The sequence below is a fragment of the Lynx rufus genome, unplaced genomic scaffold (genome assembly GCF_022079265.1).
Source record: "Lynx rufus isolate CCGP_SWC_20201006 ecotype Redwood Valley unplaced genomic scaffold, mLynRuf1.p SCAF_7, whole genome shotgun sequence".
NCBI lineage: Eukaryota > Metazoa > Chordata > Mammalia > Carnivora > Felidae > Lynx > Lynx rufus.
In genome coordinates this window covers 106881506-106897986 of record NW_025814889.1, presented here as the reverse complement: position 1 = coordinate 106897986, position 16481 = coordinate 106881506, and positions in this window count along the sequence as shown.

The window sequence follows — 16481 nt, the reverse complement described above, 5'->3', positions numbered from 1 at the left end:
TTGCCTTCAGAGACATGTCAAGAAACAAGTTGCTGTGGCTGAGGTCAAAGATCTTGTTGCCTGTTTTCTCCTCTAGAGTTAAAGAATTATTCACCATGATCAAGTGGGATTTGTTAATGGACTGCAGGGCTGGTTCAGTGCTGGCAAATCAATCAAGAAAGGATAAAAACCATATGATCCTGTCAATAGATACAGAAAGAGCATTTGACAAAATACAGCACCCTTCCTTTATAAAAGCCCTCAAGAAAGTTGGGATAGAAAGAACATCATAAAAGCCATATATGAAAGGCCCACAGGTAATGTCATCCTCAATGGGGAAAAACTGACAGCTTTCTCCCCTGAGATCAGGAACACAACAAGGATGTCCACTCTCACCACTATTGTTTAATGTAGTCTTGGAAGTCCTAGCCTCAGCAATCAGACAACAAAATGAAATAAAAGGCATCCAAACTGGCAAAGAAGAAGTCAAACTTTAACTCTCCTCAGACTACATGGTACTCTATAAGGAAAACCCAAAAGACTCCACCAAAAAGTTGCTAGAACTGATATATGAATTCAGGAAAGTTGCAGGATACAAAATCAACGTACAGAAACCGGTTAGACATTATTATGTCAGTCAATTAGGTTTTTTAAATTCATTGATTCCAAAAATATTTAGGCCACACTCACTGTGTTCCAAGACTACTCAATATTCTTGAGAGAATACAAATGAAAATGGGCCTGATTATGTTGAGCTTTGAGTTTCAAAAACAATTAAGTAACTAAAATAAAATGTGATGGGACAAACCCACAGTGCTATGGGAATAAATAATAAAGGCCCCTGATATAGTCTGTAAGTGAAAAGGTGTTTTTCACAAGAGATACAATAATTAAGATTAAAGAAGAAATATTATTTGACTTGGTGAAGTAAACAAAAATAGATGGGAGAAGTACTGTTTGCTTAACTATGTAGAAAAAAAAATCCAGGAACTTCTAAATGCATGCAAGCTCTGAAGTGAGATTGCAGAGGATATAAATTTTGTGCAAGTTATTCATATTATATCTTCAGCTTTGTATTGGAGAGAATGGAATTACCAACTCCACCAAATTGTTGTTAGGACTAAATATGCTAATGCATGCACAGCACAAAGAAGTGTGCTTGGCATGGTGAGTATAATAAACTTAACCAGTATATTAATGTTATTATTAATGCAGTTAACCACATATCCCTTTCAAGCTAGATGGACTAAGATTGGTCTAGAAAAACAGGTCTACACACAACGCCTTATGACAGTGAACAAATACAGGAAATTCTATTATTCATTATAAAGAAAAATAGTCTGTGGTGACAGCATTTACAGATAAGGAAGTAAATTTCCATAAAGAAAACAGAAGTGAATACTTTGCTTAAAGAGGTAAAGAATAGGAAGTTTTGAGGTGACATCCAATACACATTTCCATGCAAATCTTTCTCTGAGGGCATTAGTCTGACAACCATTCCCTAAATTTCAGGTCACTCAGAACCTAGCATATAGACACAAGTGACTTCGGACCAAATTCCAAAACATATCCTGGGACTCCCTATTCCTTTATTCTTTTTTTTTTTTTTTTCCTGTTGTTGTTGTTGTCTCCCTTGAACTGATTCTCACCTCTTACCAACTAGGATGAATGTTTCTTAAGGGGAGGGGCTTTATGAGCTGTTTTAATGCCTGTATCTAGTGTACCTGAAACAGTATCTGGCATAGTTCTTGTTCAAGAAGTGTTTTAGAGTGAACTAAAGGTTAGAGAATAGAACAAGGACACAACAGGAGTTCAATCATTAAAGCCCCTATTTCCCATAATTGCATCTAAGACAGGATAATTATGATTATTATATTTGGACACGGCAAGATATACCCAGATGAGCTAGTGAACCATTGAATAATTATTATGTCTTTATGTTTATTAATTTATTTCATATAGAAAAAAGAAATGAAGTAATTAAAATGATTATAAGTCAAATGGAACAGCACATTTGAAAACATATGTAAGAAAATTATTATGGTTTATATTACAGTGAAAATTCACAGAGCAGGAACACTTAGCATTTATCCATCATTTAGATATAGTGATCTATTACGTCTAACTAGATGTTTATGGACCATGTAGGTAAACATACCTTTTTTCAAATATGAGAAAATTGTATGTACCCTCCTTCAAACATTTTGGCATGAATTATATATTTTGGATAGTTTCACTTCCTTTATTGTAATTTATAACCTAAAGCTATATGGATAGACTATGAAATATGATTCAAATAAGAAAATATGAATATTTTATGGACTCTTAGTTTCAATGCAGTACTAATATTAAGATGTTATATTTGGCATAATTCTGTGTTCGACAGTTCTGGTTATATGTTCGATGTTTTATTGATATTAAATTAATGTAGATATCAAACTAGTAGCCAAATTCCTTTAGGCAACAAGAATATTACCAAAGGAAACCGAAGGTAGTAGGATTGTTCTTTTTGGTATAAAATCATGGTTGTCCTAATAGTGACATAGCAGTATCTTTTTGACTAGTTATTAACTCCTATACAGCAATTTAATGTTGCTGTTTCTTCTCTCGCTTTCACCAATTCACAAAAACATAAAAAGGCACATAGGGCATACTTGGAATACAGCAGGCATTCAATAAGTATTTTTTGAAGAAAAGACACAAGACAAAGGAAGAAAGTAATGAAGAAAACAAAGGAAGCATGGAGGGAAGGAAGGAGAGTAGGAGGGAAGGCAAGAAGGCAAGGAAGAAAGGAGGAGGTAAGGGAGAAAGAGGGCAAGGGTGCTGAGGAATAAAGAAAGGAAATTTGTGGAATGTGACACTGGGTGCCAATACTATCAGTTCTGTCCCTAAATTGAACATTTTGGTCCCCAAGCTTTTATTGTATATTATTATACATATTATACCCCACATGGAACATATACCATACATCTGAGCATGGAGACCTAACATTATACCATGATGAATCATTTTTACTGATTAAAAAATGTATCCCTGTTAGATTAATATGTTATATGATTAAGGTGTCATGGGATTAATTCTAAATATACTAATCTGAAAGAAAGGTATTTTTCACAAATCTCAGTGAAGCAACATCATTCTACTACATCATTGCCTAAAATAGGCAAATACAATGCTTTTGTTTTTATAGTTTTCTCAACTCCATTTTATCACCTACTAGACATTTTTTTGTGTTTCACAACCTATGAATGAAACTAAAGTGCAACAATTTGTCAAGTAGAATTTTACTTGAATACTTTGTTTTTCTATAAAATGATTTACTATTAAGTGCTCCAATATTTACTTTTTACATAAGACATAAAAAGCTCTTTAGTTTATAGTTTTTGCACTACCCCCCCCATAAACCACTGTGTTACTAAAAACATTGTTTCTTTTACCTAACAAAAATTCAATAATACAAGGTAAGACTATGGAATATTTCCAATAAAACATGTAACAAACATATAATATCTACTGCATCTTTTAAATGCTTGTCAAATAATGGGGGCTATCTCTACTGAAATAAGTTTTCTTAGCTTTTGGATTCTATGATATAGTCTATTTATTACACTTTGTTTAAGGTTGAGAATATCTTCATAGGAGGAAATCTGTGTATTCATGGTATCGTGACAAATCATTTATAACAAATTTTACTTTCATTATAAAATGAAGAAATTTTGACTCTGGGTCTGTTCTAGAAACCTGACTTTTGCCATCCAAGATCCTCTGATTATTCAAACTAGTGATAAGAACAAAATCTATCAAAATCATGCTTGTTGGTTCTTATCAAGTAGGTATTTACATAGTGTGTAGTCTGAATAAAATCTGGTATGTGATTTAGAGGATTCCAGGTGTAGAGAAAACACTGTGATTCAGGAAATACTCTCTGGATGGTGTTTCTTTAGAATTGGAAGAAATTTCATAGAACATTTACTCAACCACAACACTTGAATGGAGCCTAAATCAAATTTAAAATTGCCCAATTGTGTAATTGCTTCTTTCCTTATCTTCTTTAATAGATTATGAAACATTGTAAAACAGTATGTTTATTTATTTCTATAGTAGCTACTATATAATTGGTGCTAAATAAAGTTAGTTAATAAATAAATTTACACAGTATACTTTAATATAAATCTAGTGTTAAGATTACATTCAGATTTCTGGAAATACCTAAAAACTGACTTAGTATGTCACTCCACCACACAATTCCAAAGGGTCTCAAAATCAATCAAGCCTGAGGAAAGTAGCATAAAAATTCACTGGTAACATGGATATGATAACATCTTAAAACTAAAATTCCATTTAATTTCAAATTCTCATTTTTTTCCTTTTCTCATATGGTATCTTCAAGATGTTTTAGTGTGTGGGGAATAAACCTTCCTTATGAGTGGGTGTCCTTGAACCAATAATGGATATTAATCCTGAAAATATCTCATTTGATGGAAGTTTTAAAGTTAAAATCTCAAGTCATTGCTTAAAAAGGCAAAGAATTAACATTCTTAATGGCTGTTTTATATTTTCTAGTTCAAATTTTCTAATAATGCAACTTGAACTATGTGAGGAATTCCACTGTTGTAGAATTATGTGGTTCATCTCAATCACTCACTACCCAGTCAGACCATTACTTTCTTTTTCTCACCTATGAGAGGTTAGGCAACTTTTTTTTTTATAAAATCTGTAGTATGCAAAGAAAAATAATGATTTGTGAAGACCAAAATGGAGCCTCTGAAAAATATTGCTTTTCCATCCATATTCTGCAAAAGCTCCCTTGTCTTCCATAACTGCCCTTTGTTAGTGACTAAGGATTTATTGTTGGCTCTTTTCCTGGCCTTTCAAGTCTTTTCTGCACTTTGTGGAAATACTCAGACCTTCTCCTCCCTCTTAATTCTGTCCTTCCCCTTGTGTTTTTTTTTTGTTTTTTGTTTTTTGTTTTTGTTTTTGTTTTTTGTTTTTGTTTTGTGTGTGTGTGTGTGTGTGTGTGTGTGTGTGTGTGTGTTTACCTCTCCAGCCCTGGTGTTATTCTCTAGTGTCTACATATTCTTGATTACTGTTATTTACTTTTTCCTATGTCATTCTTTATCAGTTTCCTATTGATAATCTTCCTGGTAGCTATCAATACAAAGAGTATCTTATCTAAATTTTATGTCTTTCATTCATCTTGAGTTTATTTTTGTGTATGATGTAAAGTGGTCCAGGTTCATTCTTCTGCATGTCGCTGTCCAATTTTCCCAACATCATTTGCTGAAGAGACTGTCTTTATTCCATGGGATACTCTTTCCCGCTTTGTCAAAGATTAATTGGCCATACACTTATGGTTCCATTTCTGGGTTCTCTATTCTGTTCTACTGATCTATGTGTCTGTTTTTGTGCCAGTACCATACTGTCTTGATGTTTACAGCTTTGTAATACAGCTTGAAGTCTGGAATTGTGATGCCTCCAGTTTTGGTTTTACTTTTCAGGAATGCTTTGGCTATTCAGGGTCTTTTCTGGTTCCATACAAGTTTTAGAATTATTTGTTCTAGTTCTGTGAAGAATGCTAGTGTTATTTTGATAGGGGTTGCATTGAATATGTAGATTTTTTGTGTAGTATTGATATTTTAACAATGTTTGTTCTTCCAATCCATGGGCATGTAATGATTTTCCATTTTTTTTGTATCATCTTCAATTTTTTTCACAAGTTTTATAAAGTTTTCAGTGTATAGATTTTTCACCTCTTTGGTTAGTTTTATTCCTAGGTATCTTATGGTTTTTGATGCAATTGTAAAGGGGATTGATCCCTTGATTTCTTTTCTGCTGCTTCATTATAGATGTATAGAAATGAAACTGATTTCTATACATTGATTTTATATCCTGCAACGTTGCTGAATTCATGGATCAGTTCCAGCAATTTTTGGATGGAATCTTTGGGTTTTCCACATAGAGTATCATGTCATCTAAATCCTAGAGGAGGAAACAGGCAACAATGTCTTTGACCTCAGCCACAGCAAATTCTTACTTGACATGTCTCCAAAGGCAAGGAAACAAAAGCAAATGAACAATTGGGACCTCATCGAGATAAAAAGCTTCTGCACAGTGAAGGAAACAATCAACAAAACTAAAACGTAATCAAAGAAATGGGAGAAGATATTTTCAAAAAACATACCAGATAAAGGGTTAGTATCTAAAATCTAAAACAAACAAAAAAAACCTTTATCAAAGTCAACACCCAAAAGACAACCAATCCAGTGAAGAAATGGGCAAAAGACATGAACAGACACTTTTCCAAAGAAGGCATCAAGATGGCTAACAGACACATGTAAAAATGCTCAATATCACTCATTGTCAGGAAATACAAATCAAAACCACAATGAGATACCACCTCACACCTGTCAGAATGGCCAGTCAATTAACAACTCAGTCAACAACTGGCAAGGATACAGAGAAAGAGGAACCCTTTTGCACTGCTGGTGGGAAAGCGAAGTGGTGCAGCCACACGGGAAAACAGTATGGAGGTTTCTCAAAAAATAAATAAATAAATAAAAATAAAAGTACCTTATGACCCAGCAATTGCACTACTAGGTATTTACCCAAAGGATACGGGAGTGCTGTTTCAAAGGAGCATTTGTGCCCCAATGTTTATAGCAGTACTATCGACAACAGTCAAAGTATGGGAAGAGCCCAAATGTCCGACTGATGAATGGATGAAGATGTGGTATGTATATGTGTGTGTGTGTATATGTGTGTGTGTGTGTATGTGTGTGTGTATATATATATGTGTGTGTGTGTGTGTATATATACATAATGGAATATATATATATATATATGTATATAATGGAATATTAATTGGCAATCAAAAAGAATGAAATCTTGCCATTTGTGACAATGTGGATGGAACTAGAGAGTATTATGCTAAGTGAAATAAGTCACAGAAAGACAAATATATGATTTCACTCATATGTGGAATTTAAGAAACAATACAGATGAATATAAGGGAAGGGAAGCAAAAATAATATAAAAACAGGAAGACAAACCATAAATGACTCTTAAATGCAGAGAACAAACTGAGGGTTGCTGGAGAGGCTGTGGGTAGGGTGATGGGCTATTTGTGTAAGGGGCACTAAGATGGACACTTGCTGTGATGAACACTGGATGTTTTATGTAGGTGATGAGTCACGAAATTCTATTCCTGAAAATATTATTACACTATATGTTAACCAACTTGGATTTAAATTTTTAAAAATTAAAAAATTAAAAAAGAAATCTCAAGGAATTTGGGGGGAAAAACGTTTAGATAAGTATTAAAAATGTCTATTCAAAAAAAATAAAATAAACAAACAACAAACAAGCAAACAAAAAACTAAAGAGCAAAGCCTCTACTTTTAAGACAGAGAAAAGCAGTATGTTCATGCTTAAGGCCAAAGCATTTAGGGTCAAAGGAAACTAAGGCTCTCTGGGTGTTGCTTACCCATCTTAGAAAACTTACCTGAGATTTCTAGGATTCATTTTTCCTCTACTATATGTCTCATATAAAAATGTTGTGCCAGTTAAATAATTTGTATAAAAAATAGTGCAGGATTTGATTTATAATTAGTGTTTAAACATTGTTATAAATTTTATAATTATAATTTTAATAATTATTGTTATTAATTTTATAATTATATAATTATAAGTCTCTATGCCTTCTTACACCCTGATGACTATTTTGAGATCCTTAAGAGTAGGCTTTAATTCTTCTCTGTATTTCTACAGTATAACATATACATGTAAGTGAAAAATTGTCCTCTTGGTGACCTCCTAGAAATTAGCCATTTATTACTCAAAGACCATGAAAGAATAAGTTAAGCTGTGAATAGGTAAAACTATGCCACATGTTTGGGGAAGAATGCCATAGTGTGCCATACCTAGAACATGCCATAGGAGGGAAATGAGTATAGATAGAAATATAGATAGGACTGAAAGGTTAATTCAAGTGGATTTATAGAGCATTTAATTCCGTGTCATAGTTTGTAATTTAATAGGAATCACTAGAAACTTGGTTATTGGTGTTGATTTATCTTTATTTATCTCTTATTTACTTTCACGTTTTAGAAATATGAGTAATAGGTCATTAGCAATATAAAAACAGTAATTAATGAAAACTAATATGAAACACCTTCAATCCAGATGAAAACTGATAAGGACCTACCTAAACCATAATGATGGAAGAGCGAAAATAGGAAAGTAGAAAGAATCAGATTAGTATCTTAGCATCTGACTGGATAACACAAACTCAGTTCTCAGTGAACATGAGAAGAAAACTGTAACAGGAATTTTGCTAAGTAAAACTTCTATTCCTATTTCAAATGAATTAAACTAGAAAGCATTTAGCATATATTGTTTGCTTTGAAAATGAAATAGAAACTCAAACTTTCAATACTGATATGACCTAAAGGAGATCAGAGGTCCTCTCAATCTCTCTTTCTCACCATGACTAGCCAGTAGGAAACTGTAACAGTTCTTTTTTCTCAGCTCAAAATGCAATTTTTTTACTCTGCTCTATAAAGTTGAGTCTGTGAGTCTGTAAACTACATTATTCCTTTACAACCAATTCCTTAAGTTTTTCTAAGTGGGAACGTCGAGGTAGACTGTAATGTGAGAGAAAAGACTCCTTCCTGTTTACTTGTTGTCCTTAATAGCACACCATCCAATGGTGTTTCACACACCAGCTTCATAGCTGGCTCCTATTTCAGGTTTTCTCCAGTCTCTTTGTGCCCTAAGAGATACCGGAACCAGCTGGGCAGCCTCTCTCCTCTAAAATCTGAGTTTGAGCTCTGGGGGTGTCAGTCTTTCTCCACTGAGTTTCTGTGACACCATCATCAGTCACCCTCCTCAGATTCTTGGTATCACAACCACAAAGGCCCCACCTATGCCCAGCTTCCAAGAAACTCTGGCAACCACACACTCTCACCCTTGTTTCCCCATTCCTAAAGATGGTAGCTGCTTGCTGAAGTTACTAAATCTATACTAAATCTATCTATGCTGCTGAAGTTACTAAAGTTCCTTTAGATATCTTAAGTTTTCAGGTATGTGCATAACCAACCCTTTATTAAAATATGCTGACCTTTATGTATGCATCGCAATATAAAAGCTACCAATTTTACCTGACTCTTGAATCTTAGGGGATCCCTCTAATCTTTAACTTCCCAAAGAGACAAGCTTGATCCACTCACTTAAATTGATTCCAGATATTTTGTTCTTCAGAGAATTATTTCTAACTCAACAGTTTTTCCACACTTTGTAGTCTTTGGATTTGAATCTTCAATTGCTAAGAGGGCTATCATTTGGAAAACACATTTTATTGTCCTACGCTACATCAGTCAGAGTACCAGGAGAAAATGTATATATTTGAATGACTCAACCAAAAAAATTTTAATGAAAAAGCTGCTAGAAGGTAATGGGAAAAACTAGATGACCTTGGTTTTGCCAATGACTTTTTAGATACAACACCAAAGGCATGCTCTATGGAAGAAAGAATTGATAAATTGGACTTCATTATGATTAAAAAATTCTGCTCTGTAAGATATTCTTAAGAGAATGAAAAGTCAAGCCATAGGTTGGGAAGAAATTATTTATAAAACACATATCTGATAAAGGACTTGGAATCAAAATATACAAAGAACTCTAAAAATTCAACAATAAGAACAAAAACAGCAATTAAAAAATGGGCCAAACACTTAACAGACACCTCATTAGAGATTATATACAGATGTCAAATAAGCATATGAAAACCTGCTTCTCATACATATCCCTAGTGAGTTGCAAATTGAAATGAGATACTACTATATACCTAATAGAATGGCTAAAAGTCAAAATAGTGACAACACACAATTACTGCAAGAGGAATACTCATTTATTGTCGGTGGGAATGCAAAATGGCACAGCCACTTTGGAAAGCAGTTTGGCAGTTTCTTACAAAGCTAAATATAATCTCATCACACAATTCAGCAATCCTAGATATCTACTCAAATAAGATGAAAATTCATGTACACACACACACACACACACACACACACAACCCTTCACAGGAAGGAACATTTAGACCGGTTTTATTAATAATTGCCCTAAATTGGAAAGAACGAAAAAAAAAAGTGATACATCCATACACTGGAATATTATTCTATGATAAACAAGCAAGTGAGATATCAATCCCTAAAAAAACATGGAAGATTCCTAAGTGCATATTGCTAGGTAGAAGAAGCCAACCTGAAAAGGCTCATATTGTATGATTTCACGTATGACATTCTGGAAAAGGCACAGTAAACAATCAATGGTTGACAGTGGTTCAGGGGGAGGAAGTAAGGGTAAGTAGGTAGAGCACAGGGGCATTTTTAGGGCAATGCAATGATACTGTATGATTTGATAATTATGAAACATGAAATTATGTATTTGTTGAAACACAAAGACTAAATGAATGTAAACTATGGAATTTAATTAATAATTATGTATCAATATTGGTTCATCAATTGTAAATACACTAATATAAGAAGTTAGTGATAGGAGAAGCTATGTGTTGGGGAAAGGCAGAGCTGGGAACTCTTGAAACTACATCTGCATTTTTTCTGTAAACCTTTTAAAACTTATCTAAAGTATAAGGCCTGTTAAAAAATACAATTACAGATTAATTTTCTATGACTTCTTGAATACTGAATGAATGAAAAAGAATTTAAATGACTTTGTATTAAGTTTTGCTTAATTTGCAAACCACTTTGGATAATTGGAGACACTTATGTTTCACAAACCTTGGGGTTGCATTTGCTAATCTATATGATCTAGTATTCATCTGATTTTAGTTAATGGAAAATGGTTTACATTAAATTAGTTGTTTCTGGGGGCGCCTGGGTGGCGCAGTCGGTTGAGCGTCCGACTTCGGCCAGGTCACGATCTCGCGGTCGGTGAGTTCGAGCCCCGCGTCGGGCTCTGGGCTGGTGGCTCGGAGCCTGGAGCCTGCTTCCGATTCTGTGTCTCCCTCTCTCTCTGGCCCTCCCCTGTTCATGCTCTGTCTCTCTCTGTCCCAAAAATAAATAAACGTTGAAAAAAAAATTAAAAAAAAAATAAATAAATTAGTTGTTTTTGGTTTTAGTCACTTTTACAATAAGGACTAATGAAATATCAGTATGAGCTATAATAACACAGATGAGTATCTTTTAATAGATGCTCTGCATATTTCAAAATGTCAAATGTATTAATTTGGGGAATTTCAAGTGCTGTAAAAGATACATACACACTTTAAGATATATTGATATAATAAAACATGTAAAGCAGACAAATAATACATTGTAGTCTTGGAAGTTGGAGACAAGAATCATAGGATACAAGTCAAATATTCAGCTAGTAAGTAATTTGTACTTTGATAACACCTAATCTTTGGGCCTCATTTCCTGATTTGCAAAAATGAGAATATTTGTATATATGATCTTCAATTATCTTTATAGATTTAAATTGTGTGTGTTCATAACATAGTATTACTGATTTGAGATAGACTTCAGTTTATAATCACCCTTCACCAAATGACAGTTATTTCCTGCTCTTCAAGGTGCCTAATTATGCAAAGGAAGATTACTAGGGAAATAATATTTTATGTATTTATTTTATGTGTCTCTTTTGGGAATTTAGTTATTGTAGGAGATGTTGGCATAAAGGATTTCTCAGTTTCATATTCCGTGTGTTTATGGTAATTTTAAGTAGTAAGAGACACTTGGTTTACATTTTACTAGCTATGGAAATAACATTGTAAGCACTCTGAAGTAAGCGTTAACAGTGGCCCTTGACTCTACAAATTGACCTAGGGAAGAGTCTAGTTCTTTAATGATAGAACACATAGTAGTGTCTTGCCTCTGTTCTTCAAGAACATAAAAAATGCATCCCTTGAGTGTTCAATGAAAATCAAAACATATACTATGTTTTGGTGCCAAAAGCACATGCAATTGGCTCCTTGACAGATTTTAGATTTCAATTTCTTCAAAAATAAACGTACCATACAGATTTTGATATTATGCAGCTTTTGCAATCCAGGACATCTGGGCTACTGGATAGGTTATTAACCTTTCTCACCACTGTTATTACTGTTTTATCCTCTGCAGTGTATATAAGTTCCCCCCTTGGGCAAGATATCTAAATCATTGCTGATACATCTACACTTTAATATCTAGGTTTCTCACTTGATTTCATCCATCTCTTTTGTATTCCTCCTATGATTTCTTTTCAATCTACTTGAGCCAATATAGCTTGAGCTACAGGACTCCACCTTCATGGTACCTTACTTTAACCACTTTCTTGACAGTACCCCCAAATATTTCACCCTATTCTCTTCCCACCACTCCTATTTCAATATTCTTTATCCCTTAATTCACTGTACAATTGCTTTCTCTGGTTCTTGCAATCTGGGTTATTGACTTGCTGAAAAGGAAACAAAAGGGCATTGATAATTCTTTAGAACATATGGTCTCTAAATTTATATGGATTAATTCAGCAATCTATTTACTTGCCCTTAATTGCCCTCTGCCTATACTCCATTCTTTTTCTTCTACTGGCTCTCATATCTAATAGCCTAGCTCCCTAGATGTCAGTGCAAGACTATCTTTACACACAAAAACAAATATACATGAACTAGAGTGAAAAGAAAATGCTATCTTCATGAAAAGATGCTCAATGACATTTACTATCAAGGAAATACAAATCAAAACCACAATGAGATATTACCTCACACCTGTCAGAACTGCTAAAATTAACAATACAGGAAACAACAGAGGATGCGAACAAAGGAGAACTCTCTTGCACTGTTGGGGAGAATGCAAGCTGGTGCAGTCACTCTGAAAAAACAATATGGAGGTTCCTCAAAAAGTTAAAAATAGAACTACTCTATGACCCAACAATTTCACTACTAGGTACTTACCCAAAGGATACAAAAATATTGATTTCAAGGGATATATGCACCTGACATTTATAGCAGCATTATCAACAATAGCCAAATTATGTTAAGATCCCAAATGTCCATCGACTGATGAATGGATAAAGAAGATGTGGCGCATATATATATATATATATATATATATATATATACACACAATGGAATATTATTCAGCCATAGAAAAGAATGAAATCTTGCCATTTGCTATGACGTGGATAGAGCTAGAGAGTATTACGGTCAATGAAATGTCAGAGAAAGACAAATACCATATGATTTCACTCATATGTAGAATTTAAGAAATGTAACAGATGAACACAGTGGGGGTGAAAGAGAGAGGCAAACCATAAAATAGACTCTTAACTATAGAGAACAAACTGAAGGTTGGTGGAGGGCATGTGGGTAGGGGACATGTGTTAAATTGATGATGAACATTAAGGAGGGCACTTGTGATGAGCACTGGGCATTGTATGTAACTGATGAATCACTAAATTATACTCCTGAAACTAATATTAATAAAAATAATAATAAAATATTTTCAAGCAAAAAAAAAAACCTGTTGTCTTGAGTATGTCCATACAACACTAAGGAATCCTTTCACAATAACTCTGATTGAGTATTCATATTTTCTTAATTGCATAATTGCTTTCATGTCAGGGATGTGAAACTCGTTTCAAAAATGAAAAGAAAAAAATAATTTATAGATAATTCTGTTTTGTTAAAATATCCCTTCTAATGAAAGGAAAACAAAATTCATAAAATATTTGCATAATTGTATTTAAGTCATCTGAATTTAAATGGGTTTGCTTTGTTTTTAAACTTTTGAGCACAGACATCTTACTTTATTCTGTGCTTTAACTATGCTTCCAAAACTTTTTGAGCTTTTTTGGTTGATTAGGTGGTTTTGTTTTTCCTTTGTTTCTTTTCTAGGTGCTTTGAAAGTATGATTTTTTCCAAAGTCAATAGTAAGAGGCTATAGGAGAGAAAGTCAGCAAACAAAAAAGACAATCTCACTTAAATTTAATATGCATTCAAATCTGGACTTTGCACTAATTTGGAAGGAAATGCTAATTCTAATATTCTTAAGAATATACTTCCAGTTTATTAAAAACATATGTTTGTGATTGGAATTTACTATAGTGAAATCTTTCTTTTCATGAAAGTACTCTTGATCTATTAAGTATACATGGAGAATATAAAACAATCCATATTCATTGATAAGACACTATATCCTTACTTAAGCTGTAACAGCCCTTTGCTTGTTTAAACATAATGTAAAAGTAGCCTGACCATTATTCAATGTGTTTCAATTAAAAGAGGTCTGTGTATGTAGCAAACTCCCCAGACCTGCACAAGATTCCTCTCAGGTGCTAAAGGTAACCTCAGAAAGGAGCTGTGTGATATGATTACATTATGTTGTGATCCTTGTTCAAGGTCAAAATGAATACATGGTTATGGAAGAGAACAGAGATAGAGTAAAATATAAAAGTAGACTGGAACATGGCTGAGAAATAATAATTCAAGCTCTTACTCCTGAAAGTAGTGATAGAACTTGGATTGATGGCAGAAAAAAGGAAATGCACCTTGTGAAAAGTGGGATAATATGGTATGAGAAATGGTTCCGATGCATCTCAAGGACACTGAGAAGACTGCTCCAGTTAAAAGCCCAGTGGTTCTAATTCAGGAAAAAAGATGATTATAAAATTGTATAATTACCAATATTTGTGTAGCACTTTTGTTTTCAAAGTGCTTTCCCAACTACATTTATCACAGCTGATTCTCAAAATGACCTTAACCACTAGTCCTAGTACTGAGAGCACTGTTCTAATTCACACAGAATTAATTTACATAGTTTATTACAAAAACTATGTAAAGATATTAACAGCCTTGTTAGTAAATCCATGGTACTGTGTATATAACATGCTTAATATAAGTAAACCTCACAAGTAAGTTTGAGGAGTTTGACTTGTTTTTTTTTTTTTTTTTTGGAAAACAAAGCTTTGAGGAAGATAAATATGCTCTTGTGACAAACTCACAAAAACTACAATTAGTTAACTGAACTCTTGCAATTTCAAAAGCATTTGATTTCACCCCAAATCAATCTTAATGTTAAAACATAACACTACTTCCTAGAGCCATGAAATATAATTTCTTACAATAAAAATAGCAATCACAAAATATCTTAAACAAAGGATCTACATTTAAAGTAACTTATAACAGGTTCTTTTTCCTCTCTTTTATGGTTTTCCACAGAAGTAAGCTTTGTGATTTTAAGTTTATATTTACATGTTAGAAGAAGAGGAAAGGAATTTAGTCATAATAATCTAGAAATTATTTTCTGAAAAAATTTGGTCAAAGAATTCATGTTATAACAAGCAGTATTATAAATAGCATAAAGGGTCTTTGGAAATCTATGATTCCCTAAATCTTTGAATTTTAAACTAAATCTGAACTTAGTAACAGAAGGTTTGAAAAATGTTATATCTCTCATATTCTTATATATCTATGAATGAAAAAACATGTAATACCTATTCAATGCTATATAATTTTAAAGTAATAAATGGAAAGTCAGCCAACATAGAAGGAAATTGGTACCATAAAGATCGAAATGGTGTCTGTGAAAATGACTTTTTGAAAATAAGAGAATACTTGTCTAATTTCATAACAGAAAAACCACTGCTAGACATTTCTGGAATTGTTCACTACTAAGATGTAGAAATAGTGAGTAAGTTATTTCAAGCCAAACAATTCAAGTTATTTCTTGATGAGATGTTATTTTCCTAAGGTGAATGGTAGTTATAAATCAAGATCCCTACAAATAGGTTCATTAAAATCTCATAAGTATTGAAGTTCTTGTATAGCACCATGTGACCATTCTTTGGCTACATGTGACTCTTCTTTCTCTGTATTCAGCATAATGTATAATATGAAATGCTTATATCATTCTAGGAACTAAGCTCTTTCCTTAGAGAATATGGATATAGTTGAATGTCTAACCATAATAGTATATTCCAGGAATGTTCTTATGAATAATATACTAAATATCTTACTAATCTGAAACAGTATTCTTTTACTTTGAAAATTGAACAAAATTTACATTCTTATTTTTATCATATTCATTTTTATTAAATAAATGCAAAATTTAAACGACTTCTATCATTAAAAACAAAACAAACAAAGACTTCTTAACCTCTGCCTTCTCACTTTGCTCCAACTGGAGACCCAACTGGAGAACTTTCAGCACAGAGACAACTATAAAGCCTTGACATATTAGAAAATAACCTGAATTCACCAGATATTAACAGAAGCATACTGACTCTGGAGAACAGTATATGCACGGAGAAGGCAAGCAATATGAAGTTAGCTCCCCATTTCTGTGGCTTTTAGCCTGAGACTAACTGCATCTTATATGACAGTTCACTGGTGGGAAAGTACAGTGTTTCTCACTGGGGGAGCCAGAAAACTGTGAGTAGAAGACTATCATCAACATGAGTGCGGGAATCCCAGAAAGAAAAGAACCAGGGAACGAATACTCAAATGT